Source organism: Bombina bombina, chromosome 4, assembly GCF_027579735.1.
Source record: "Bombina bombina isolate aBomBom1 chromosome 4, aBomBom1.pri, whole genome shotgun sequence".
In the NCBI taxonomy this organism is placed as follows: domain Eukaryota; kingdom Metazoa; phylum Chordata; class Amphibia; order Anura; family Bombinatoridae; genus Bombina; species Bombina bombina.
Genome location: NC_069502.1, coordinates 124,341,731 through 124,367,165, shown reverse-complemented (window position 1 = coordinate 124,367,165; position 25,435 = coordinate 124,341,731). Strand labels below are relative to the sequence as shown.

Below are 25,435 nucleotides of genomic sequence, written 5' to 3'. Positions count from 1 at the left end.
ACATTTCATTTTTCTCTCTCTTTTTTTTTTTTTTTGCAACATGTAACAGTAAAAAAAAATCTGTTAGTCATGTCAACTTACACTTAAAATGAGAAAGGGGAGGGAGAGAAACACAGGGAAAGAGAGATGGGAGAGAGACACAGAGGAGAGAGGGTGGGAGAGAGAGCGAGACACAGGGGAGGGAGGGTGAGACACACAGGGGAGGGAGGGAGAGAGACACAGGGGAGGGGAGGGGGGAGAGAGACACAGGGGAGGGGGGAGAGAGACACAGGGGAGGGGAGGGGGGAGGAGAGAGACACAGGGGAGGGGAGGGGGGAGGAGAGAGACACAGGGGAGGGAGAGAGGGTAGGAGAGAGAGAGAGACAGGGGAGAGATGGGAGAGACACACAAAGGAGAGAGCAAGGGAGAGAGAGGTAGGGAGACACAGGGGAGGAAGGTAGGGAGAGAGACACAGGGAAGGTAGGGAGAGGGACACAGGGGAGGGAGAGAGAGAGACACAGGGAAGTGAGTGAGGGAGAGACACACACACACATGGGAGGGAGGGAGACACATAGGAGGGAGGGAGACACAGGGAAGTGAGGGAGGGAGGGAGGGAGAGAGAGAGACAAATGGGAGGGAGGGAGAGAGACACAGGGAAGGTAGGGAGAGAGACACATGGGAGGGAGAGAGATACAGGGGAGGAGAGAGAGAGAGAGACACACAGGGAAGAGAAAGATGGGAGAGATACACAAAGGAGAGAGCAAGGGAGGGAGAGAGAGAGAGGTAGGGAGACACAGGGGAGGAAGGTAGGGAGAGAGACACAGGGAAGGTAGGGAGAGGGACACAGGGAGGGAGAGAGAGACACACAGGGAAGTGAGTGAGTGAGGGAGGGAGAGAGAGAGATAGACACATATGGGAGGGAGCGAGACACAGGGAAGTGAGGGAGGGAGGGAGGGAGGGAGGGAGGGAGGGAGAGAGAGATACACATGGGAGGGAGCGAGACACAGGGAAGTGAGGGAGGGAGAGAGAGAGACACATGGGAGGGAGAGAGAGAGACACAGGGAAGTGAGGAAGGGAGAGAGAGACACACATGGGAGAGCGAGAGAGACACACATGGGAGGGAGGGAGAGAGACACAGGTGAGGGAGGAAGAGAGACACTGGGGAGGGAGTACAACCAAATTCATGCTGAAAGTGATCCCCCTGACTATATAGGTATATGGATTGTGGTTAAGTGTCAGTTTCTGAAGTCAGCAGTGGTACCATAAACAAATTGAGTACATACCTTAATCTGCAGAATGCAGCTAGTCATGGTGATACTGACAGTACTGACTTGTAATGCACTGAGTGAGCACGGTCGGTACCTGCCCTTCTCCCTTTCTTTACTAGTGATGTGACATTGCGGGGACAAAGCTCCCCTTCCTCAGACAGTCTGAGGAAGGGGAGCTTTGTCCCCGAGACGTCACAACACTAGTAAAGAAATTTAAAAAAAGACCAGAGAGTGCAAGCCTGTTGCTATTTACTGGATTTATGTTTGCTCGCACCCTGCCAGATGTTTTGATGGGTGACAGTGCATTTCTTGTGGATATTTTATACTATTTTTGCACTCACCCATGTATTTAAGATACCTTCAGATGTGAATGATGTATGACCCCCTGACACAAACATGAAAATAGAGTTGCCTTCAGGTAATCACAGGTCAGCAAAAATTACAACTCCCTTATTTAAATGGTTGAACCCGCTTAAACTGGTCTCATGTGCCTCTATGCATTTTGAGTGGTAGAGAGGGATTATCGAACAAGCTATGTTTTCCCTATGTATATTTTTCTATCATTGTGGCCATCGTCATCATTTGATAACTATCTAAGCCTGTGATCCACTCATTTGATTTATAGGACTCTCCCATTTCATATGAGGTGTTGCTTTTAGGGGATAGGAGCTCATAGCTATACAGTAAATGCATTAGGTAGGTACCTGTTATTTTTATAGCAATAACTTACAAATAACAGGAGGCCTCTTATTGGGAACCAGAAATTCACCTCTTTCTAAAATAAAATGATCTGGGAAAGGAAATGCTCATATGTTTTCCACCTCATGCAGAACAAACTTGGGATCCAGAATTACTGTAGAAAATAAATTTGGCATAGCCCATAGATGTGATATATATATTTGTAGTGTAGGAGTGGCAAGTAATTATTTTTGATAAATGTTTTATCAGATTTACTGTGTGTACCTATGGCTCATTTAAAATTAGTTCTTATTATTTTGTTTAGATAAGAGAATATGTCTCAGGTATTCTGTGTATACTTATATATATAATAATTTGTATTCTTAGTATTGAACATTAGTTAATGGGACCTCTAGGAATCCTAAAGTTAAAGGGTCTTGAAATCCAATTTTTTTCCTTTCATGGTTGAGTTAGTTCATGTCATTTTAAACAATGTTGTAATTTACTTGCATTAGCAAATTTTCTTTGTTCTCTTTTGTTGAAAAGCAGGTACATAATCTCAGGAGCGTGCACGTGTCTGTAGCACTATATATTAGCAGTTTTGTAAAAATGTTATGCATTTGCAAGAGCACTGGTTGTCACTATGCCCTGCCAGGTACTGCCCCAGACAACTGCCTAGGTATCTTTAGCAAAGAATATCATGGGAATGAAGCAAATTTAATCAAACTGGAAACTTTTTAAAATGGTATGGCCCTGTCTGAATCACAAAATATTTGTGGGGTTCCATATCCCTTTAATACATAGTTGTGGGGGAGGGGAGCAGATTCGGCAGCACCAAAGATAGATGAGTAAATCCAGAGTTAAAGGGACAGTCAACACCAAAATTGTTATTATTTAAAAAGATAGATACTTTACTACCCATTCCCCAGCTTTGCACAACCAGTATTGTTATATTAATATATTTTATAACATTTAAAGCTCTACATTTCTGCCTGTTTCTAAGCCACTACAGACAGCCTCTTATCACATGCTTTTTTATTCGTTTTTCACAACATGAGACTGCTAATCCATGTGGGCCATATAGATAACATTGTACTCTCTCCTGTGGAGTTGTGCATGACACAGCACTAATTGGCTAAAATGCAAGCCAATAGGTAATAAATAAATAGCCATGTGATCAGGGGGCTGTCAAAAGAGGCTTATATACAAGGTAATCACAGAGGCTAAAAGTATATTAATATAACAATGTTGGCTGTGCAAAACTGGGAGGTAATACAGGGATAATCCATCTTTTAAAACAATACAATTTTTGGAGTTGATTGTCCCTTTAAGTGTCACATCTCTTGCAAAGTCACTAGGAGGCATTTACCAACCCTTGATATGTCTACAGGCACCCAAAGCTGGGGAATTATATGCAGCACCCTTACAAACTCACCTACTTCAGGAATTACTTACAAGCACAGCCTGTGACATGATCTCACTGCTGGAAGACATATCCCACAGCCACGGATGGAAATGGCTGCTTTCTAACAAAGCTCTGATGTCCCTGCCAACCTTATGCTAAAACAAGTACATACTTATTATAATTTCAGCTTATAAATTGCATCTATCAATGCCTTAAACTAAACTCCCTTAAGTGAGATGCTTTTCAAACCCTGGAGACCTGCAGAAGGATCGTACTAAAGACTCTGACAAGCGACACTGATATTGGCGCAATCCGGCTACGGAACATCAAACATCAGCCGGGTGAATATACCCCCCTATACAAGCATACACATTACAGATCAGGGTGCTGATTCTGGTATTCCAAGGTCCTTATAGATAGAGTGAGAAGCAGCAGCCACCCGCGCTACAACAAGGCCCTGTGAACTCACCGCACTCTATCCCGGCACACGTGGAGCAGGGCTCAACAGCTGCCCTACACTGGATCAGCAGAAAACAGAAGCAACTCACCTGACCGCTAATACCATAACGGTGTGGTCCTGCATTGAAAGCGGAACGAGCAACTCAGATGCGGAGGCTTTGATCCGGACCGGACTATCTTACACAGCCCGCATGGTATAAGAGAACTCACGCTGCTAGAGGGCCTAACGCACACAGAGGCCTGCTGGTAAGGAGATCTGATTGTTTGGGTAGTGCCGGAGTCTAGTCACCTGGTCCCCGGTGGATGCAGACAGTGGTATTAGCAAGCTATATAGAGTAGTGTGAAGTGCCGCATCGCTCTCAAATCTAGCAGGCTGCTCTGGGACACTGTAGGCCAATATATGAGCGTGACCGCATCTGGTTGTGGCTAGCTGGAAAAATTATATAAAAAAGACTCTGAATGCAGCAACACAGACAGGATAGTGGTTACTGATTATTGAGGCTCACACATAGCTGGCTTAGGTGCAAGAGGGATTAAAGGATCTAACAAAAAAAAAAAACACCTCCTGCTTTAACTACTGTGAACGTTTTTACTGAGGGAATAACAGTACTGATTTGAAAGGATTGCCCTTTATGCCATAGAAAGTGAGCTTCTGTGAGTGTAATGTCTAGTAAAAGAAACGCTAGACTGCCTAAAGCTACCCAATCTACCATAATGGAAAATTATCTAATAGCTAATGAACCCACAGCAACCACAGGGAAACCTGAGGCACTCCTAAAAGCAACCACAGCACAAATTCATAACACTGACACTATGGCCGCCTACTCGAACTGTGTAACCAAAGAGGATATTAGGCTCCTTTCCTCAAAAGAGGATATAAAAGAAGCCATGAGAGACTTTAAGACAATGTTCCATGAGCTAAAAAGAGACATCACAGCTGTGGACCGTAGAGTCACCCAGGTTGAAGAAAAACAAGAGGCCCTTAGCTCTGACCTTCAACATCAGGCCAGCTTTTTACAAGCACAAGAGGGTACTGTGCACACACTATTAGAGCGTATTGAAGATCTTGAGAATCGCAGCAGGAGGAACAACCTCAGACTGAGAGGAGTTCCTGAGACGATAGAACCTCCAGCGATTCAAGATTATATTCAAGATTTTGTCAGATATCTTAGGAATGAGGATTCCGACACAGAGATCCAAATAGAAAGAGCTCATAGAGCATTGCGCCCTAAGCCCCCAAATAGGGCCCCCCCTAGAGACATTGTTTTGAAGTTGCTCTCTTTCAAGGAAAAAGAGGAAGTACTAAGACTGGCTAGAAACAAACAACAGATCGAATTCAGAGGAGTGGAAATACAGGTCTACTCAGACTTAAAGGGACAGTCAAGTCCAAAAAAAACTTTCATGTTTCAAATAGGGCATGCAATTTTAAACAACTTTCCAATTTACTTTTATCACCAATTTTGCTTTGTTCTTTTGGTATTCTTAATTGAAAGCTAGACCTAGGAAGGCTCATATGATAATTGCTAAGCCCTTGAAGGCCGCCTCTAATCACATGCTTTTGTATTTGCTTTTCACAGCAGGGGAGAGCTAGTTCAGGTAAACCCTATAGATAACATTGTGAGTACGCCCGTGAATTGTGGCAGACACTGCACTAATTGGCTAAAATAAAAGTCAATAGATAATAAATAAAATGTCATGTGATCAGGGGGCTGTCAGAAGATGTTTAGATACAAGGTAATCACAGAGGTAAAAAGTATATTAATATAACTGTGTTGGTTATGCAAAACTGGGGAATGGGTAATAAAGGGATTATCTATCTTTTAAAACAACAAAAATTCTGGTGTTGACTGTCCCTTTAAGCCCGACTACTCTTCAAAAGCGTAGAGATCTTAGATTTGTTACATCCACTCTAAAGGCCAACAGGATTCCATACAGATGGGGTTTTCCAACCAGCCTCATTGTTACCAAGAACAATGTTACCCATGTCCTCAAAACCCCAGCCGATCTGCCATCCTTCAATCAAGCTCTAGGCCTTAATATTAGACTTCCTGAGAAAACTTCTATGGCCCAGGAAGGCCCAGCAGTTGAAGGCCACAATGATATCCAACATCTCCCAAGTTGAACTGGGTGATCATTGTGTCACCATTTCTCTGAGACGTCATGGTCTACATGGCTATCACATTGTGTATATGAGTAGAACTCTTATATTTGGACAATGAGGATCGTTTCAGATAAGTTTAAATTCATTGTTATTAACACTTTGTTATGCATATGTTGGGAGATTTCTTTTCCCTTTGGTTATATTGGGAATTTGCCACCATACTAGGGTTCATTGCATAATTATATAAATCAGCTAAGAGAGATCAGATAGAGGAGTAACATCTGAGTCTGCATTAACATTGACCCAAGATACATACATAGACAGAATAATCCTTATTTACCTCCTAAGGATACTTGGGTGCACAACATAGACATCTCAGACTCCTAAATGAGCCCCTAGTTAATAGCAACAATATGATGAGATTACTCTGCCCTTAAACTATAGAGAGAGTCCTCCCTTTCTTCCTGCTATATAGAGAGACTATCATTAACCCAAACCTAGATAATCATTTAGATAGCATACCAAAGAAGGCTGAACGGAAGGCCAGCCAACTGCACCCCTAATGCTGTAGACCTTTTGTATAGATAACATAATTGTATCGCAGTTAACAAATGATAAACGGTTATAATCAACAAACGACCTAAATAACTAGTCAGGTCTCTTGATAATAATAAAAATACAAGGAGGTAGTCTCTGTAACACATAATACACAACATAGTATAATTATTTTCACATCAGATCCCTATCCCTCGATTTGAGTGGCGGGAGTGTAGATCTCCCTCCACATTCTTGGAGGGAAAGTGAAGAAATATGCAATCTACAAATGTACTTGTTTACTGTTTTAAGTTTATTTAAAAAAAAATGTATCTAGTGTAAGAAGGCAGGGAGCACTACCCCTGCTTTGGTATTTATTGTTATTGTTCCATAGTTTGAGAAGTTATAAGTGCCTATGTACTATACAAGTTAGCATTATATTACAGTGTACTGTTTACAACATAGGTAATATCCTACTTGTAAATAATATTTAGCGACCTTGGTCGCTTTTCTTCTATCCTCTTTTCTTCTTTCCTCATTACTTCTGACCCTCTTTCACTAACCCAGCTCTCCTCTGCACCCTCTTTCTTATCTCTTTTCCCACCTACCTCTTTTTACCCATCCCCTCCCCCCTTTTTTTTTTTTCTCCTCCTCCCCCCCCATATAAGATGACTGGCCCACGAGTAGAGGCGCGACCCATAGAAATGATCTCTATAAATGTTAAAGGGTTGAACAGCCCAAATAAATGCTCTATGGTTTTAAGGGATTTACACAGGCACGGGGGAGACATTGTCTACTTACAGGAGACACACTTTGCCTCGGGTCATGAACCCCGATGGTTTAGTCAGCATTACCCAACTGCCTTTTTTGCCTCCGGCCCCAAGAAAAAGAATTGGGTGGGTATTATTATTAGTTCTAATCTACCGTTCCAACTCACCCAAATTTGCAGAGACCCAGAGGGCAGGTACTTGATCCTAACTGGCTTAATATATGGTAGACCAATAACATTCGTCAATGTCTATTGTCCTAATCAACTTCAACAACCTTTTTTCCAAACAGTTATCCACAAAGTTCTTGAACTATAATCTGGTATTTTATTTATGGGAGGAGATCTTAATGCCTCACTAGACCCATCCCTAGATACTTCTAACGGGGTCTCCAGCGTCCCCCACAGAGCCCTTAAACGAATGACAGCCTTGCTTAGAGCCGCAGTGCTACACGACATCTGGCGGGCACAACACCCCACTACTAAAAACTACACCTTTTATTCCCACCCTCACAGAAAGTATTCCAGAATAGATTACTGGTTCACAGACGCAGCAGGACTCACTATCACCAAGAGTAGCGACATACTCCCCATCACTTGGTCGGACCATGCTCCGGTCAGGTGCTCGGTGATGTGGTCTGATACTCCTGTCACGCCTTATATCTGGAAACTGGATGATACCCTGTTGGATGATCCGGTCTTCAAGCCAGAAATTGAAAACGCCCTAATAGAATATTTTCAGATACATGAGAGGTCAGATTCTCAACCCATGATGATCTGGGAAGCCCATAAATGCACGATCCGAGGCCTTTTTCTTAAAAGGAAGGCCGGGCTCGTCAGGAGCAGAAGGGAATTGTACCGGACACTGCTCTTAGGCGTGGAAGTGGCTGAGAAGGCGCACACAGTTGCGCCTGCAGATGACATGCTAAGTGAGGCGTTGGCCCAGGCGAGAACAGCACTTTTGAAGTTCTTGCAAGAAGATCAGCAAAAAATGGCCTTAATCTTAAGACAACAATTTTTTGAGCAAGGTGATAGAGCGGGACGCATGTTGGCCAGGGCCATCGTGCGTAAAAAAAAGAGGTATTATGTTCACAGTTTGATGCACTCTGACGGGAAATCCAGAGAAGATGGGAAGTCAATTGACGAGATCTTTGGATCTTACTATAGAACCTTATACAATATACACGAAAAAGAGGATAGGGTAGAGGATATTTCCTCCCAGGAACGAAAAAACGCAAAAGATCCAGGAGTACCTTGCTGGCATAGATGTCCCAAAACTTTCAACACAAGACGCGGAAGCATTAGAATCCCCGCTTACAGTAGCGGAATTTAAACAGGCTATAAAAGATATGGCGTCAGGGAAAAGTCCAGGTCCAGATGGCTTTGGAGCCAAGTACTATAAAGTTTATGGCGATATAATGGCCCCCAAAATGGTGGATCTCTTTAATTTATTATCAGATTCCCCATTTCTGCACAGCTCAATGCTCGATGCTCGAAGCACATATTACTGTGATTCCCAAGCCTGGCAAACCTGAAACAAAACCTGAGAACTACCGACCCATTTCATTGCTCAACACCGATGTCAAGATATTGGCAAAGGTGATACCCAATCGCCTTAACAAACACCTACCCCAGTTGATCTCCCCTGATCAAGTGGGCTTTATCCCGGGACGAGAAGCAAGGGATAACACCCTAAAAGTCCTCCAATTGATAACATATGCTCACAACAACTTATCTCCGTTAGCTCTGGTCTCTACAGATGCTGAAAAAGCGTTTGACCGGGTTGATTGGTCATTTATTCAACATACCCTACACAAATTTGGTTTCGGTCCTAAATTCATAAACAGAGTCATGTCACTGTACTCATCACCTAATGCCAAGGTGAGGGTGAATGGCATGCTCTCCAATGCTTTCAAAATTAATAATGGGACAAGACAAGGTTGCCCCCTATCCCCTCTATTATTCGCTTTAACAATAGAAATTCTAGCGAGTAAAATTCGATCCAACACCGAGATCAGAGGGATTGTGGTGGAAGGACACGAGCATAAACTCGCCATGTACGCAGATGATGTCTTACTGTTGATATCTGACGTCCACCACTCCCTCAAAAGCAACCATTGGAGAATTTGCACTATTTGGCACTGTGTCAAATTTTCTTTTGAACCCCCTGAAATCTGAAATTATGAATGTCACAACCCCCCAGACTGACTTTAAGACCTTGGATGAGGATTGCCCGATAAAAATCGCACGTCATAAGTTGAAATATCTAGGCATTTATTTGGTACCTAGTATTAAAGGGATAGTGGACCTTAATTATAAAATCATCAGAGATGAGATAACCAGAGACCTATCAAATTGGCAAAACAAAACCATCTCGTGGATGGGCCGCATTGGAGTGGTCAAAATTAACGTACTACCTCGCGTGCTTTACATCATGCAGACTATCCCTTTATATGCGGCCTCCCACATTATCCATCAAATACAGTCAACAATTGAGTCCTACATTTGGAGAGATCTGAAACCGAGAATCAATAAGAGAACAGTTTATCTACCTCGAAGTGGAGGTGGACTGGGAGTACCAGACTTAAAACTATATCAGAGGGCAATATCCCTTCAGAGACTAGTTGAATGGTGTCGGAATTCTCCCCAGAAGGCATGGACTCAAATTGATAATATAATCCTGAAGAGAGGTAATGTGGGCGCTCTCGCGTGGATATCTCCCTCCCATCGGCCCCCTGTGGCCAAACTCTATCCTCTGGTGGATGAGGTGCTAACGGGTTGGGATAGACTGATTAAGAAGGCCCCATACATTTCGACTTCAAGCTCGCCAGTCACTCCCATTAGGGAAAACCCCGACATGGGGTTTATTACTGGTTCTAACCATCCGGACAAGGCTTTTAGCCTTGCGGACTCGGCAATCTATAATGTGCTCCAACAAGATAAACTAAAATCCCAAATGGAGTTGGAGGAGTGGGACAGTGGAATATTTACTTCATGGTATAGAGTAGCACAAATCAGACACTATTTTTACACTCACAAGGAAAGACCTGACCTGACGAGAAAGAAGACCCCCTTTGAAACCCTATGTACCATGACTCATCACCCAACTCATTTAATCTCACAGCTATATAAACTTCTGATGTTGGGGGGGGGATATCCCCTCCCGGCCTACACGCGGAGTTGGCAGGATGAGTGAGGCTTAGAGATAAATTGCAAAGAATGGAACAAGATTTTTCATAAGACAAGGAGGGAGTCGGTATCTGCCAGGGTTCAAGAAACACAATATAAATTGTTAAGTCGCTGGTACCTGACTCACCAAAGACTGAAACACATATACCCACACACAGGTGTGGGATGCTGAAGGGGGTGTGGCGATGAGGGTACCCTTTTACATATTTGGTGGACATGTCCTATCCTGCAACCCTACTGGAGTGGCGTCATGATTGAGATGAGTAGAATCCTTGGGGTTATCATCCCCCCCAACCCTAGCTATCTGTTATACCATCAATTACCTAAGATTATTGGGGAGGACAAGTACCTGCTTCCCTTGTTGATGCTTAATGGGGCGAAAGGACTGATTCCATTATACTGGAAAAAGCAAAACGTCCCCAGTGTCCAGGAATGGAAAAACAGAATTTATGTTTACCTGATAAATTACTTTCTCCAACGGTGTGTCCGGTCCACGGCGTCATCCTTACTTGTGGGATATTCTCTTCCCCAACAGGAAATGGCAAAGAGCCCAGCAAAGCTGGTCACATGATCCCTCCTAGGCTCCGCCTACCCCAGTCATTCGACCGACGTTAAGGAGGAATATTTGCATAGGAGAAACCATATGGTACCGTGGTGACTGTAGTTAAAGAAAATAAATTATCAGACCTGATTAAAAAAACCAGGGCGGGCCGTGGACCGGACACACCGTTGGAGAAAGTAATTTATCAGGTAAACATAAATTCTGTTTTCTCCAACATAGGTGTGTCCGGTCCACGGCGTCATCCTTACTTGTGGGAACCAATACCAAAGCTTTAGGACACGGATGAAGGGAGGGAGCAAATCAGGTCACCTAAATGGAAGGCACCACGGCTTGCAAAACCTTTCTCCCAAAAATAGCCTCAGAAGAAGCAAAAGTATCAAACTTGTAAAATTTGGTAAAAGTGTGCAGTGAAGACCAAGTCGCTGCCCTACATATCTGATCAACAGAAGCCTCGTTCTTGAAGGCCCATGTGGAATGAGCCGTGATTCTTTCGGGAGGCTGCCGTCCGGCAGTCTCGTAAGCCAATCTGATGATGCTTTTAATCCAAAAAGAGAGAGAGGTAGAAGTTGCTTTTTGACCTCTCCTTTTACCGGAATAAACAACAAACAAGGAAGATGTTTGTCTAAAATCCTTTGTAGCATCTAAATAGAATTTTAGAGCGCGAACAACATCCAAATTGTGCAACAAACGTTCCTTCTTTGAAACTGGTTTCGGACACAGAGAAGGTACGATAATCTCCTGGTTAATGTTTTTGTTAGAAACAACTTTTGGAAGAAAACCAGGTTTAGTACGTAAAACCACCTTATCTGCATGGAACACCAGATAAGGAGGAGAACACTGCAGAGCAGATAATTCTGAAACTCTTCTAGCAGAAGAAATTGCAACTAAAAACAAAACTTTCCAAGATAATAACTTAATATCAACGGAATGTAAGGGTTCAAACGGAACCCCCTGAAGAACTGAAAGAACTAAGTTGAGACTCCAAGGAGGAGTCAAAGGTTTGTAAACAGGCTTAATTCTAACCAGAGCCTGAACAAAGGCTTGAACATCTGGCACAGCTGCCAGCTTTTTGTGAAGTAACACAGACAAGGCAGAAATCTGTCCCTTCAGGGAACTAGCAGATAATCCTTTTTCCAATCCTTCTTGAAGGAAGGATAGAATCTTAGGAATCTTAACCTTGTCCCAAGGGAATCCTTTAGATTCACACCAACAGATATATTTTTTCCAAATTTTGTGGTAAATCTTTCTAGTTACAGGCTTTCTGGCCTGAACAAGAGTATTGATAACAGAATCTGAGAACCCTCGCTTCGATAAGATCAAGCGTTCAATCTCCAAGCAGTCAGCTGGAGTGAAACCAGATTCGGATGTTCGAACGGACCCTGAACAAGAAGGTCTCGTCTCAAAGGTAGCTTCCAAGGTGGAGCCGATGACATATTCACCAGATCTGCATACCAAGTCCTGCGTGGCCACGCAGGAGCTATCAAGATCACCGACGCCCTCTCCTGATTGATCCTGGCTACCAGCCTGGGGATGAGAGGAAACGGCGGGAACACATAAGCTAGTTTGAAGGTCCAAGGTGCTACTAGTGCATCCACTAGAGCCGCCTTGGGATCCCTGGATCTGGACCCGTAGCAAGGAACTTTGAAGTTCTGACGAGAGGCCATCAGATCCATGTCTGGAATGCCCCACAGCTGAGTGACTTGGGCAAAGATTTCCGGATGGAGTTCCCACTCCCCCGGATGCAATGTCTGACGACTCAGAAAATCCGCTTCCCAATTTTCCACTCCTGGGATGTGGATAGCAGACAGGTGGCAGGAGTGAGACTCCGCCCATAGAATGATTTTGGTCACTTCTTCCATCGCTAGGGAACTCCTTGTTCCCCCCTGATGGTTGATGTACGCAACAGTTGTCATGTTGTCTGATTGAAACCGTATGAACTTGGCCCTCGCTAGCTGAGGCCAAGCCTTGAGAGCATTGAATATCGCTCTCAGTTCCAGAATATTTATCGGTAGAAGAGATTCTTCCCGAGACCAAAGACCCTGAGCTTTCAGGGATCCCCAGACCGCGCCCCAGCCCATCAGACTGGCGTCGGTCGTGACGATGACCCACTCCGGTCTGCGGAATGTCATCCCTTGTGACAGGTTGTCCAGGGACAGCCACCAACGGAGTGAGTCTCTGGTCCTCTGATTTACTTGTATCTTCGGAGACAAGTCTGTATAGTCCCCATTCCACTGACTGAGCATGCACAGTTGTAATGGTCTTAGATGAATGCGCGCAAAAGGAACTATGTCCATTGCCGCTACCATCAAACCGATCACTTCCATGCACTGCGCTATGGAAGGAAGAGGAACGGAATGAAGTATCCGACAAGAGTCTAGAAGTTTTGTTTTTCTGGCCTCTGTCAGAAAAATCCTCATTTCTAAGGAGTCTATTATTGTTCCCAAGAAGGGAACCCTTGTTGACGGAGATAGAGAACTCTTTTCCACGTTCACTTTCCATCCGTGAGATCTGAGAAAGGCCAGGACAATGTCCGTGTGAGCCTTTGCTTGAGGAAGGGACGACGCTTGAATCAGAATGTCGTCCAAGTAAGGTACTACAGCAATGCCCCTTGGTCTTAACACAGCTAGAAGGGACCCTAGTACCTTTGTGAAAATCCTTGGAGCAGTGGCTAATCCGAAAGGAAGCGCCACGAACTGGTAATGCTTGTCCAGGAATGCGAACCTTAGGAACCGATGATGTTCCTTGTGGATAGGAATATGTAGATACGCATCCTTTAAATCCACTGTGGTCATGAATTGACCTTCCTGGATGGAAGGAAGAATAGTTCGAATGGTTTCCATCTTGAACGATGGAACCTTGAGAAACTTGTTTAAGATCTTGAGATCTAAGATTGGTCTGAACGTTCCCTCTTTTTTGGGAACTATGAACAGATTGGAGTAGAACCCCATCCCTTGTTCTCTTAATGGAACAGGATGAATCACTCCCATTTTTAACAGGTCTTCTACACAATGTAAGAATGCCTGTCTTTTTATGTGGTCTGAAGACAACTGAGACCTGTGGAACCTCCCCCTTGGGGGAAGCCCCTTGAATTCCAGAAGATAACCTTGGGAGACTATTTCTAGCGCCCAAGGATCCAGAACATCTCTTGCCCAAGCCTGAGCGAAGAGAGAGAGTCTGTCCCCCCACCAGATCCGGTCCCGGATCGGGGGCCAACATTTCATGCTGTCTTGGTAGCAGTGGCAGGTTTCTTGGCCTGCTTTCCCTTGTTCCAGCCTTGCATTGGTCTCCAAGCTGGCTTGGCTTGAGAAGTATTACCCTCTTGCTTAGAGGACGTAGCACTTTGGGCTGGTCCATTTCTACGAAAGGGACGAAAATTAGGTTTATTTTTTGCCTTGAAAGGCCGATCCTGAGGAAGGGCGTGGCCCTTACCCCCAGTGATATCAGAGATAATCTCTTTCAAGTCAGGGCCAAACAGCGTTTTCCCCTTGAAAGGAATGTTAAGTAGCTTGTTCTTGGAAGACGCATCAGCTGACCAAGATTTCAACCAAAGCGCTCTGCGCGCCACAATAGCAAACCCAGAATTCTTAGCCGCTAACCTAGCCAATTGCAAAGTGGCGTCTAGGGTGAAAGAATTAGCCAATTTGAGAGCATTGATTCTGTCCATAATCTCCTCATAAGGAGGAGAATCACTATCGACCGCCTTTATCAGCTCATCGAACCAGAAACATGCGGCTGTAGCTACAGGGACAATGCATGAAATTGGTTGTAGAAGGTAACCCTGCTGAACAAACATCTTTTTAAGTAAACCTTCTAATTTTTTATCCATAGGATCTTTGAAAGCACAACTATCCTCTATGGGTATAGTGGTGCGTTTGTTTAAAGTGGAAACCGCTCCCTCGACCTTGGGGACTGTCTGCCATAAGTCCTTTCTGGGGTCGACCATAGGAAACAATTTTTTAAATATGGGGGGAGGGACGAAAGGAATACCGGGCCTTTCCCATTCTTTATTAACAATGTCCGCCACCCGCTTGGGTATAGGAAAAGCTTCTGGGAGCCCCGGGACCTCTAGGAACTTGTCCATTTTACATAGTTTCTCTGGGATGACCAACTTGTCACAATCATCCAGAGTGGATAATACCTCCTTAAGCAGAATGCGGAGATGTTCCAACTTAAATTTAAACGTAATCACATCAGGTTCAGCTTGTTGAGAAATGTTCCCTGAATCAGTAATTTCTCCCTCAGACAAAACCTCCCTGGCCCCATCAGACTGGGTTAGGGGCCCTTCAGAACCATTATTATCAGCGTCGTCATGCTCTTCAGTATCTAAAACAGAGCAGTCGCGCTTACGCTGATAAGTGTTCATTTTGGCTAAAATGTTTTTGACAGAATTATCCATTACAGCCGTTAATTGTTGCATAGTAAGGAGTATTGGCGCGCTAGATGAACTAGGGGCCTCCTGAGTGGGCAAGACTCGTGTAGACGAAGGAGGGAATGATGCAGTACCATGCTTACTCCCCTCACTTGAGGAATCATCTTGGGCATCATTGTCATTGTCACATAAATCACATTTATTTAAATGAATGGGAATTCTGGCTTCCCCACATTCAGAACACAGTCTATCTGGTAGTTCAGACATGTTAAACAGGCATAAACTTGATAACAAAGTACAAAAAACGTTTTAAAATAAAACCGTTACTGTCACTTTAAATTTTAAACTGAACACACTTTATTACTGCAATTGCGAAAAAACATGAAGGAATTGTTCAAAATTCACCAAATTTTCACCACAGTGTCTTAAAGCCTTAAAAGTATTGCACACCAAATTTGGAAGCTTTAACCCTTAAAATAACGGAACCGGAGCCGTTTTTAACTTTAACCCCTTTACAGTCCCTGGTATCTGCTTTGCTGAGACCCAACCAAGCCCAAAGGGGAATACGATACCAAATGACGCCTTCAGAAAGTCTTTCTAAGTATCAGAGCTCCTCTCACATGCGACTGCATGTCATGCCTCTCAAAAACAAGTGCGCAACACCGGCGCGAAAATGAGGCTCTGCCTATGATTTGGGAAAGCCCCTAAAGAATAAGGTGTCTAAAACAGTGCCTGCCGATATTATTATATCAAAATACCCAGAATAAATGATTCCTCAAGGCTAAATATGTGTTAATAATGAATCGATTTAGCCCAGAAAAAGTCTACAGTCTTAATAAGCCCTTGTGAAGCCCTTATTTACGATCTTAATAAACATGGCTTACCGGATCCCATAGGGAAAATGACAGCTTCCAGCATTACATCGTCTTGTTAGAATGTGTCATACCTCAAGCAGCAAGAGACTGCTCACTGTTCCCCCAACTGAAGTTAATTGCTCTCAACAGTCCTGTGTGGAACAGCCATGGATTTTAGTGACGGTTGCTAAAATCATTTTCCTCATACAAACAGAAATCTTCATCTATTTTCTGTTTCTGAGTAAATAGTACATACCAGCACTATTTCAAAATAACAAACTCTTGATTGAATAATAAAAACTACAGTTAAACACTAAAAAACTCTAAGCCATCTCCGTGGAGATGTTGCCTGTACAACGGCAAAGAGAATGACTGGGGTAGGCGGAGCCTAGGAGGGATCATGTGACCAGCTTTGCTGGGCTCTTTGCCATTTCCTGTTGGGGAAGAGAATATCCCACAAGTAAGGATGACGCCGTGGACCGGACACACCTATGTTGGAGAAAATAAAATAACTGACCTGCTGAGGCTAGAGAGGTATCACTACCTTAAAATAGGGAAACTGGGTACACATGAAATGATGTTGTTGACATGGGAAGGGCGTGGATTCTAGGTTCTAAATAAGACAGAGTCAGTGGTGGAGGTATTGTGCTAATACATTCAAATTGTCCGTCCCCCCCCCACCCCACCCCTTTTTTTTTTTTTTCCCTTTTCCTCTCCCTCCATCAAGCTTCCTCTCTCTAATCCCCCCTTTGCCTCCTTCTTTTCCTGATCTTATTGATCTTTGCTACTCTGATCTAATTCTTCTGTTAGACAGGGACCTGTACATTGGGTACATATTAAACCACAGCTGTGTGTAATAGGTAAGCTGTGGAAGCACTATATCTCATACAGAACTATACCCAATGTCTTATACTTTTCTTTTTGTTATATAATGATTTTGGTTAATGAGCGAACTAACTTTGATACTTATGTAAATTGACCAGAATGTCTGTCACTTTTTATAATTTGACGAGACTCTCTGTGCTGTTTGAACAGAGATAATTACAAGCGGCGAAATGTCTGTGACAAAATATACATATATATGGTTTCATGTAATAATGGTTGAAGCAATGTATACTTTATGTTTATATGTTCTTTATCACATTCTGCCAATAAAGCTTTTTTGAAAAAAAAAATAAAAAAAAAATAATATGAAAAGATACTAAAGGTGAATGTAAAGTTTGACGAATGTGTGCCCGGTTTTTAAAAATCCAAATAAAAACAGGGGCACTTTCATTTATCAAACTTTACATTTAACTCATTTTGTTAAAATATTTACCTTTTCTTCTTGAAATCCGCTCCACACTTCCCCCGCCTGTCGCAAGTCTCTTCATATGTCAAAAATGACGAATCTGAATAAGTGAAATGTAAAGTTTGATGAATGAAAGTGCCGCTGTTTTCAATAGAATTTTTAAAAACAGGGCACACATTGGTCACACTTTACATTCACTTTAAAAAGCACAGGTTATATGTATACACACATAGCCACTAGGGGACGCTCTTAAGTCCACTTGATGTTAAATAAGAATTATTAATCAGCATGTGAAATACAAAAGAGAATCTTTGTGGATTCCACTACTGTGACCACCTGAGTGCAGTCAGCTGGGAGGCTGAGAAGTCCCAGCCTGCAGATCTAGCACATTATTGTGCATTTGCTACATAAGTGTTTTTAATCCACACTCACTGCCTTTTAGTCAAACTGTGCTGGGATATGTGGTGTTGTAATTCCCCTATATATGAATTCTTTCACCTTTGGAACTGTTCCTGTTGCCCTGTTGGATGTGGATGTATTCCATACAGTCAGCTGGACCACTGTGAAGTGCCAGCCGGCCTTCTAAGCGCCTATATGGTGCTATACTCTTGTGAGTAGTATATCTTGTCTTCATCTATCTCCATGTCAAACTGTACTAGGCCATTTGGTGCCTTTGTGTTTCATTTTACTATTAAAAGACTCTCCTCACAGTGTCCTTATCTATTTTAACAATTCTATTGCCTAGAATTCTTCCATGTTACTTATGTACTGGCCTGGCTTGTACCTTTGACTGATGCATGGACATATGTGTTTGTTGAATTATTTGCTGTAAGAATTCATAGAACCAACTACTTATTTCCAACAGAAAGCATCACCCATGCCTGCTATTATAGTGCCCCCTGTCTTTCTTAACAGTAGACTCTACTCCCTTTATTTGACAAATCACAGGATCTTTTTCCTCACACATGGGAACTTTTATATGTCTGAATATAGCTTAAGTAAATCTGCTTGTTACACTAATGTTCATAACAGTTACTGTAAATTGTGGTGGAATTTAGTGACTGCTCCCACCTTCATTGGGGTGAAAGGCCCTACAGTAAGCTAATTTTTTGCTTCATCTAAGCAAATAAATTCCCCTATATCAAATACTTCAACAAAATTAATATCTATAACACCCTGAGGACATACTTTCTACATTCTCATCAGAATGAATACAAATACCAAAAGAGTCTAAGTACCTCAATTGGAACATGACACAAAAAGAATTGGGAATTCTAAAAGAACTAAAAAATAATAAATAAAGACTTAAAAATAACACCGGCGGACAATGGAGTGGGGTTTGTGCTTATGGACACAAGCTATTATTTGGAAGAAACTGGTAGATCAACATATAAAAAGCTTCAAAATAATCCCATCAAAAAAACAAGAGACAGAATTTGGGAAACTACTTAAAGAAGCCAATAGCATAGAGCTAGTAACAACCTCAGAATATATCTTCCTAAATATTAAAAATCCCATCACTCCAACTTTCTATTTTCTCTCAAAAATCCATAAAGCTTAACAAGACCCCCCCCGGCCGTCCAATAATATCCGGAATAGGGTCCTTAACATCTAACCTTTAACAGTAAGTATATTTTTTTCTACAAAGCTATGTCACCAAATTACCCACATATCTAAAAGACTCCACACAACTTTTGAACATTCTAAAAAAATGTAACCTGGGAAGAACATACAACGTTAATTCGCTATACATAAACATCGACCACACTTTATGTCTGGTAGCTACCAAATACTTTCTAGACAAAGACCCAAATCTACCTCCAAAAAATGTTTCTGCTCAACTGTATTGAATTTATACTCAAAAACAATTATTTTCTTTTCAATGGAGATGTCTTCCTACAACTCAGAGGTACAGCGATGGGCACAAGGTTCGCACCCAGTTATGCAAACCTTTTTATGGGCTACTTATAAAAAATATTTATATATGATGGTTACTGGGGTGTGAACCTTGTGCGTTACCATTGCTATATAGACAACATATTTATAATTTGGAAAGGGGAGGTAGAACTCCTAGAATTATTCATAGAAGACTTGAACAGCAATACACTAGGTTTGAGTTTCACACACAAATATAGTACCAAAACCATACATTATTTAGACAAAGAAATTGAAACTAAAGACAAAACAATCAACATCAAAACATATTTTAAAACTATTGATGCAAATAATTACATTCACAATGACAGCTGTCACCTAAACAAATGGAAGACAAATATCCCAAAAGGACAGTTCTTTCGTATTAGGAAAAACTGCTAAAGTGCTAAAAAGTATACTAACACCCATAAAATACCTATTAACCCCTAAACCGAGCCCCCCCCCCCCCCCACATCGCAAACACTATAAAAAAATTATTTAACCCCTAATCTGCCGACCGGACATCGCCGTCACTAATTAATTAATAAATCTATTAACCCCTAAACCGCCGCACTCCCGCCTCGCAAACACTAGTTACATTTTATTAACCCATTATCTGCCTGCCCTAACAGCGCTGACACCTGCTTACATTTATTAACCCCTAATCTGCCACCCCCAACGTCGCCGCTACTATATTAAAGGTATTAACCCCTAAACCTAAGTCTAAACCTAACCCTAACCCCCCCAACTTAAATATAATTTAAATTTAACGAAATAAATTTAACATAATTAAATAAATTAATCCTATTTAAAACGAAATACTTACCGATAAAATAAACCCCAAGCTAGCTACAATATAACTAATAGTTACATTGTAGCTAGTTTAGGATTTATATTTATTTCACAGGTAACTTTGTATTTATTAGGTACAATAGTTATTAAATAGTTATTAACTATTTAATAATTACCTAGCTAAAATAAGTACAAAATTACCTGTAAAATAAATCCTAACCTAAGTTACAATTACACCTAACTAGGGTTGCACCGATACCATTTTTTTATGACCGAGTACAAGTACCGATACTTGTTTTCAGATACTCGCCGATACTAATTACCGATACTTTTTTTTTAATGTCATGTGACATTTTACCAAGCACAATACAGTAATAATAATAATTAAGATTCCTTCTTTATAATTATAGAGGACTGTAATTCAAAAGATATTATGAAATAATTAAACAGTTTTATTTGTCACAAAGTTCACTGAACATGTTTATAAATAAAAAATATTCCAATAAAATATTAAATTTAAAGGGGTAATGCAATTGGGTTGTGGGGCTGTTATATAACATCAATCTGACATTTGTATGGAGGTTCGACACTAAGTTGAACAGTCTTTCACTTTCCACACTACTGCATGGGGCAGAAAGATATTTTTGGGCCATTTTAGCCAGAGCTGGAAATCTGTTTATTAACTGCCCAGTACTTCAGGGGGTTGTCTGAACGAGGTACAGTGATCTCTCCTACAATAATACAAATAACAGCAATTTGTATTGGCAGAACAGTAGTAAACAATTTTTAGTTTAGTCTCCACTCCAGTTTAAAATAAAATGGGAACATGCAGTTTGAAAAAAATGCCACAAGATAGCATATGGGTAGGAAGTGGAGGTATCGGTTTAAGTATCAGTGCATTTGCACGAGTACAAGTACTCATGCAAATACTTGGTATCGGTACCGATACTAGTATCGGTATCGGTGCAACCCTACACCTAACACTACACTATCATTAAATAAATTACCTAAACTACCTACAATTAATTACAATTAAATTCATATACTAAATTACGGGAAAAAAACCACTAAATTACTGAAAAAAAATAAAAATACAAGAAGTTTAAACTAATTACACCTAATCTAAGCCCACTAATAAAATAAAAAAAAGCCCCCCAAAATAATAAAATGCCCCACCCTATACTAAATTACAAATAGCCCTTAAAAGGGCCTTTTTCGGGACATTGCCCCAAAGTAATCATCTCTATTACCTGTAAAAAAAATTACAATCCCCCCCACCACCCACACGCCCCTACTCTAAAAACCAGACAATAGAATGCAAGGTCAATTCTATTGGCTGATCCAATCGGATTGAACTTCAATCCGATTGGCTGATTAAATCAACCAATCTGATTTTTCCTACCTTAATTCCGATTGGCTGATAGAATCCTATCAGCCAATCGGAATACGAGGGACGCCATCTTGGATGACGTCATTTAAAGGAACCGTCATTCGTCGTTAGTCCGTCGTGCTGGAAGGATGCTCCACACCGGATGTCTTCAAGATGGAGTCGCTCCTCGTCGGATGGAAGAAGATAGAAGATGCCGCTTGGATGAAGCCTTCTGCCGGTCCGGATGTCCTCTTCTGCCCGGATAGGATGAAGACTTCTGCCGGTCTGGATGTCCTCTTCTGCCCCATCGGATGACCACTTGTGCCCGGCTGGGTGAAGACGGCTCAAGGTAGGGTGATCTTCAATGAGGTAGTGTTAGGTTTTTTTAAGGGGGGATTGGGTGGGTTTTAGAGTAGGGGTGTGTGGGTGGTGGGTTGTAATATTGGGGGGGGGGATTGTAATTTTTTTTACAGGGGCAATGCCCTGCAAAAGGCCCTTTTAAGGGCTATTTGTAATTTAGTATAGAGTAGGGCATTTTATTATTTTGGGGGGCTTTTTTATTTTATTAGTGGGCTTAGAATAGGTGTAATTAGTTTAAACTTCTTGTAATTTTTTTTTTTTCAGTAATTTATTGGGGGGGTTTTCTGTAATTTAGTTTATTGAATTTAATTGTAATTAATTGTAGGTAGTTTAGGTAATTAGTTTAATGATAGTGTAGTGTTAGGTGTAATTGTAACTTAGGTTAGGATTTATTTTACAGGTAATTTTGTTATTTTAGCTAGGTAGTTATTAAATAGTTAATAACTATTTAATAACTATTCTACCTAGTTAAAATAAATACAAAGTTGCCTGTAAAATAAAAATAAATCATAAGCTAGCTGCAATGTAACTATTAGTTATATTGTAGCTATCTTATGGTTTATTTTATCGGTAAGTATTTCGTTTTAAATAGGAATAATTTATTTAATTGTAGTTATTTTATTTAAATTTATTTAAATTATATTTAAATTAGGGGGTATTAGGGTTAGGGTTAGACTTAGGTTAAGGGGTTAATAACTTTATTATAGTGGCGGCGACGTTGGCGGCGGCGGCAGATTAGGGGTTAAATAATTTAATATAGTTGCGGCAACGTTGGGGGGGGCAGATTAGGGGTTAATAAATATAATGTAGGTGTCGGCAAAGTTGGGGGCAGCAGATTAGGGGTTTATAAGTATAATGTAGGTGGTGGTGGTGTCCGGAGCGGCAGATTAGGGGTTAATAGTATAATGCAGGTGGCAACGATGTCGGGGGCGGCAGATTAGGGGTTAATAAGTGTAAGATTATAGGTGTTTAGACTCGGGGTTCATGTTAGGGTGTTAGGTGCAGACATAAATTTTATTTCCCCGTAGGAAACAATGAGGCTGCGTTAGGTGCTGAAAAAAAAGCAGAGTTCAGCTCCTAACGCTGCTTTTTTTTCAGCAAGCTCACCCCCATTGTTTCCTATGGGGAAATCGTGCATGAGCACGTTTACCCAGCTTACCGCTACCGTAAGCAGCGCTGGTATTGAGGTGAGATGTGGAGCTAAATTCTGCTCTATGCTCACCTTTTTGCGGCTAACGCCGGGTTTAAAAAGACCTGTAATACCAGCGTTGGCTTAAGGGAGCAGTGGAAAAAAAAGAGCGTTAGAGCCGCAAGCCTTACCGACAAAAACTCGTAATCTAGGCGTTTGAGACCTCTCTTTTAAAATAGGAAGCTGAATATATATATATATATATATATATATAATTTTAAAACTTTACATCCCTATGGGCTAAATATGGAGTTTGATATTAATTTTCTAATCTAAATAAGAACTTAATGTTCTTTAACTACTATATCTTTTTATTATTTTATTATTATTATTTTTGTCTTTTATCCATAATTTTTTTACATACATTTTATTATTATTTTTTAAATTGGATTTTTTTACTACTAAATAAAACAAATATAAGAGAAGCAATTACTCTTTACCAATTATTTTTCACACTTAACCTAGTTTCTCACATTCTACTTCATTATCACAACAATGATTTATCTATAACTAATTAAGGATACATATATTATTATTATTATCGGTTATTTGTAGAGCGCCAACAGATTCCGCAGCGCTATAAACAAAGGGGGAGTACAACAAAACAATTATAGGGTAGAGGGCCCTGCCAAGAGTTGCACTGTTGTAGTCAGCTCTTAAGAAGGTGATCTACAAACAGGTGGACTTTTAGGCTTACATGCTAAGGGGGTTCAGGGGATTGCAGTGGAGGAGAGGAGCTGGTATAAAGAAAGGTTAGCATAGGTTGTATGCGTCCCTGAACAGTAGAGTCTTTAGGGAGCACTTGAAGCTTTTAAAACTAGAAGAGAGTCTTGTGGAGCGAGGCAGAGAGTTCCACAAGATGGGAGCCAGTCTGGAGAAGTCCTGTAAACGGGAGTGTGATGAGGTGACAAGAGAGGAGGAGAGTAGGAGATCATGAGCAGAGCGAAGAGGACGGGAGGGAGAGTATCTGGAGACAAGGTCTGAGATGTAGGGGGGAGCAGTGCAGTTGAGGGCTTTGTATGTAAGAGTGAGAGTTTTGTGTTTGATCCTAGAGGCAAGAGGAAGCCAGTGAAGGGATTGGCAGAGAGGCGCAGCAGATGAAGAGCGACGTGTAAGGAAGATGAGTCTGGCAGAGGCATTCATTATGGATTATAAAGGAGCTAGGCGGCAGGTGGGGAGACCAGAGAGGACAGAGTTGCAGTAATCAAGGCGGGAAAGAATGAGAGAGTGGATTAAAATCTTAGTTGTGTCTTGTGTAAGGAAGTGTCTAATTTTAGAGATGTTTTTAAGGTGGAAGCGGCAGGCTGTAGCCAAGGACTGAATGTGAGGAGTGAAGGAAAGATCTGAGTCAAATGTGACCCCGAGACATCGGGCATGCGGGGTAGGGGTAATGATGGAGTTGTCGACAGTTATAGAGATATTGGGGGTGGAGATTTTGGAAGAAGGGGGGAAAATGAGGAGCTCAGTTTTGGAGAGATTTAGCTTGAGGTAGTGAGAGGACATCCAGGAAGAGATGTGAGAAAGACAGTTAGTGACACGGGTTAGCACGGAAGGAGATAGTTCTGGTGCAGAAAAGTAGATTTGGGTGTCATCGGCATACAAATGATATTTGAAACCGTGGGACTTAATTAGGGAACCTAGTGATGACGTATAGATTGAGAAGAGAAGGGGACCGAGGACAGAGCCTTGCGGTACTCCGACAGAAAGTGGTGACGGGGCAGAGGAGGCCCCAGAGAAGGCTACACTGAAGGTACACTGTGTCACAGATGCCGAAGGATTGGAGGGTTTGGAGCAAAAGAGGGTGGTCGACAGTGTCAAAGGCAGCGGACAGATCAAGGAGGATAAGCAGAGAGAAGTGGCCTTTTGATTTAGCTGTAAGTAGGTCGTTGGTGACCTTAACAATAGCTGTCTCTGTGGAGTGATAGGGACGAAATCCAGATTGCAGTGGGTCAAGAAGGGAGTTTAACGTAAGGAAATGGGATAGGCGTGCATATACTAGTTTTTCGAGAAGCTTTGAAGCAAGAGGGAGGAGGGAAATAGGGCGGTAGTTGGATGGGGAGGTAGGATCAAGGGAAGGTTTTTTGAGGATAGGTGTGACCAGTGCATGTTTCATCGATGAGGGAAATGTACCAGTGCTGAGGGAGAGGTTGAAAATGTGTGTTAGTTTAGGGGTAAGGGTAGCAGAGAGAGAGGGGAGCAGCTGTGAGGGGATAGGGTCAAGGGGACAGGTAGTGAGGTGAGAGCGCAGTATAAGTGCTGAAACTTCTTCCTCAGTAACAGGGGAGAATGAACTAAGTTTCAGGTTATGAGGGTTGTGGTTGAGTGAGAGTGTTTGAGGGGGGGAGAGAGTGGAATT

At 41.9% G+C, this 25,435-nt stretch overlaps 1 protein-coding gene across 4 annotated transcripts in view; it reads right to left on the bottom strand.

Moving 5' to 3' along the window:
• TP53I3 (tumor protein p53 inducible protein 3) overlaps positions 1–25,435 on the bottom strand; it is a 151,819-nt gene that overhangs the window by 53,519 nt on the left and 72,865 nt on the right. Inside the window, exon 1 of one of the 4 annotated variants that reach the window (XM_053709629.1) lies at positions 82–160. The exons of the other annotated variants lie outside the window; for them this stretch is intronic. The gene's annotated coding sequence lies outside the window, so the exon portion shown is untranslated. Of the gene's footprint in view, positions 1–81; positions 161–25,435 lie in introns of those variants that run through there. 4 annotated transcript variants of the gene reach the window in all.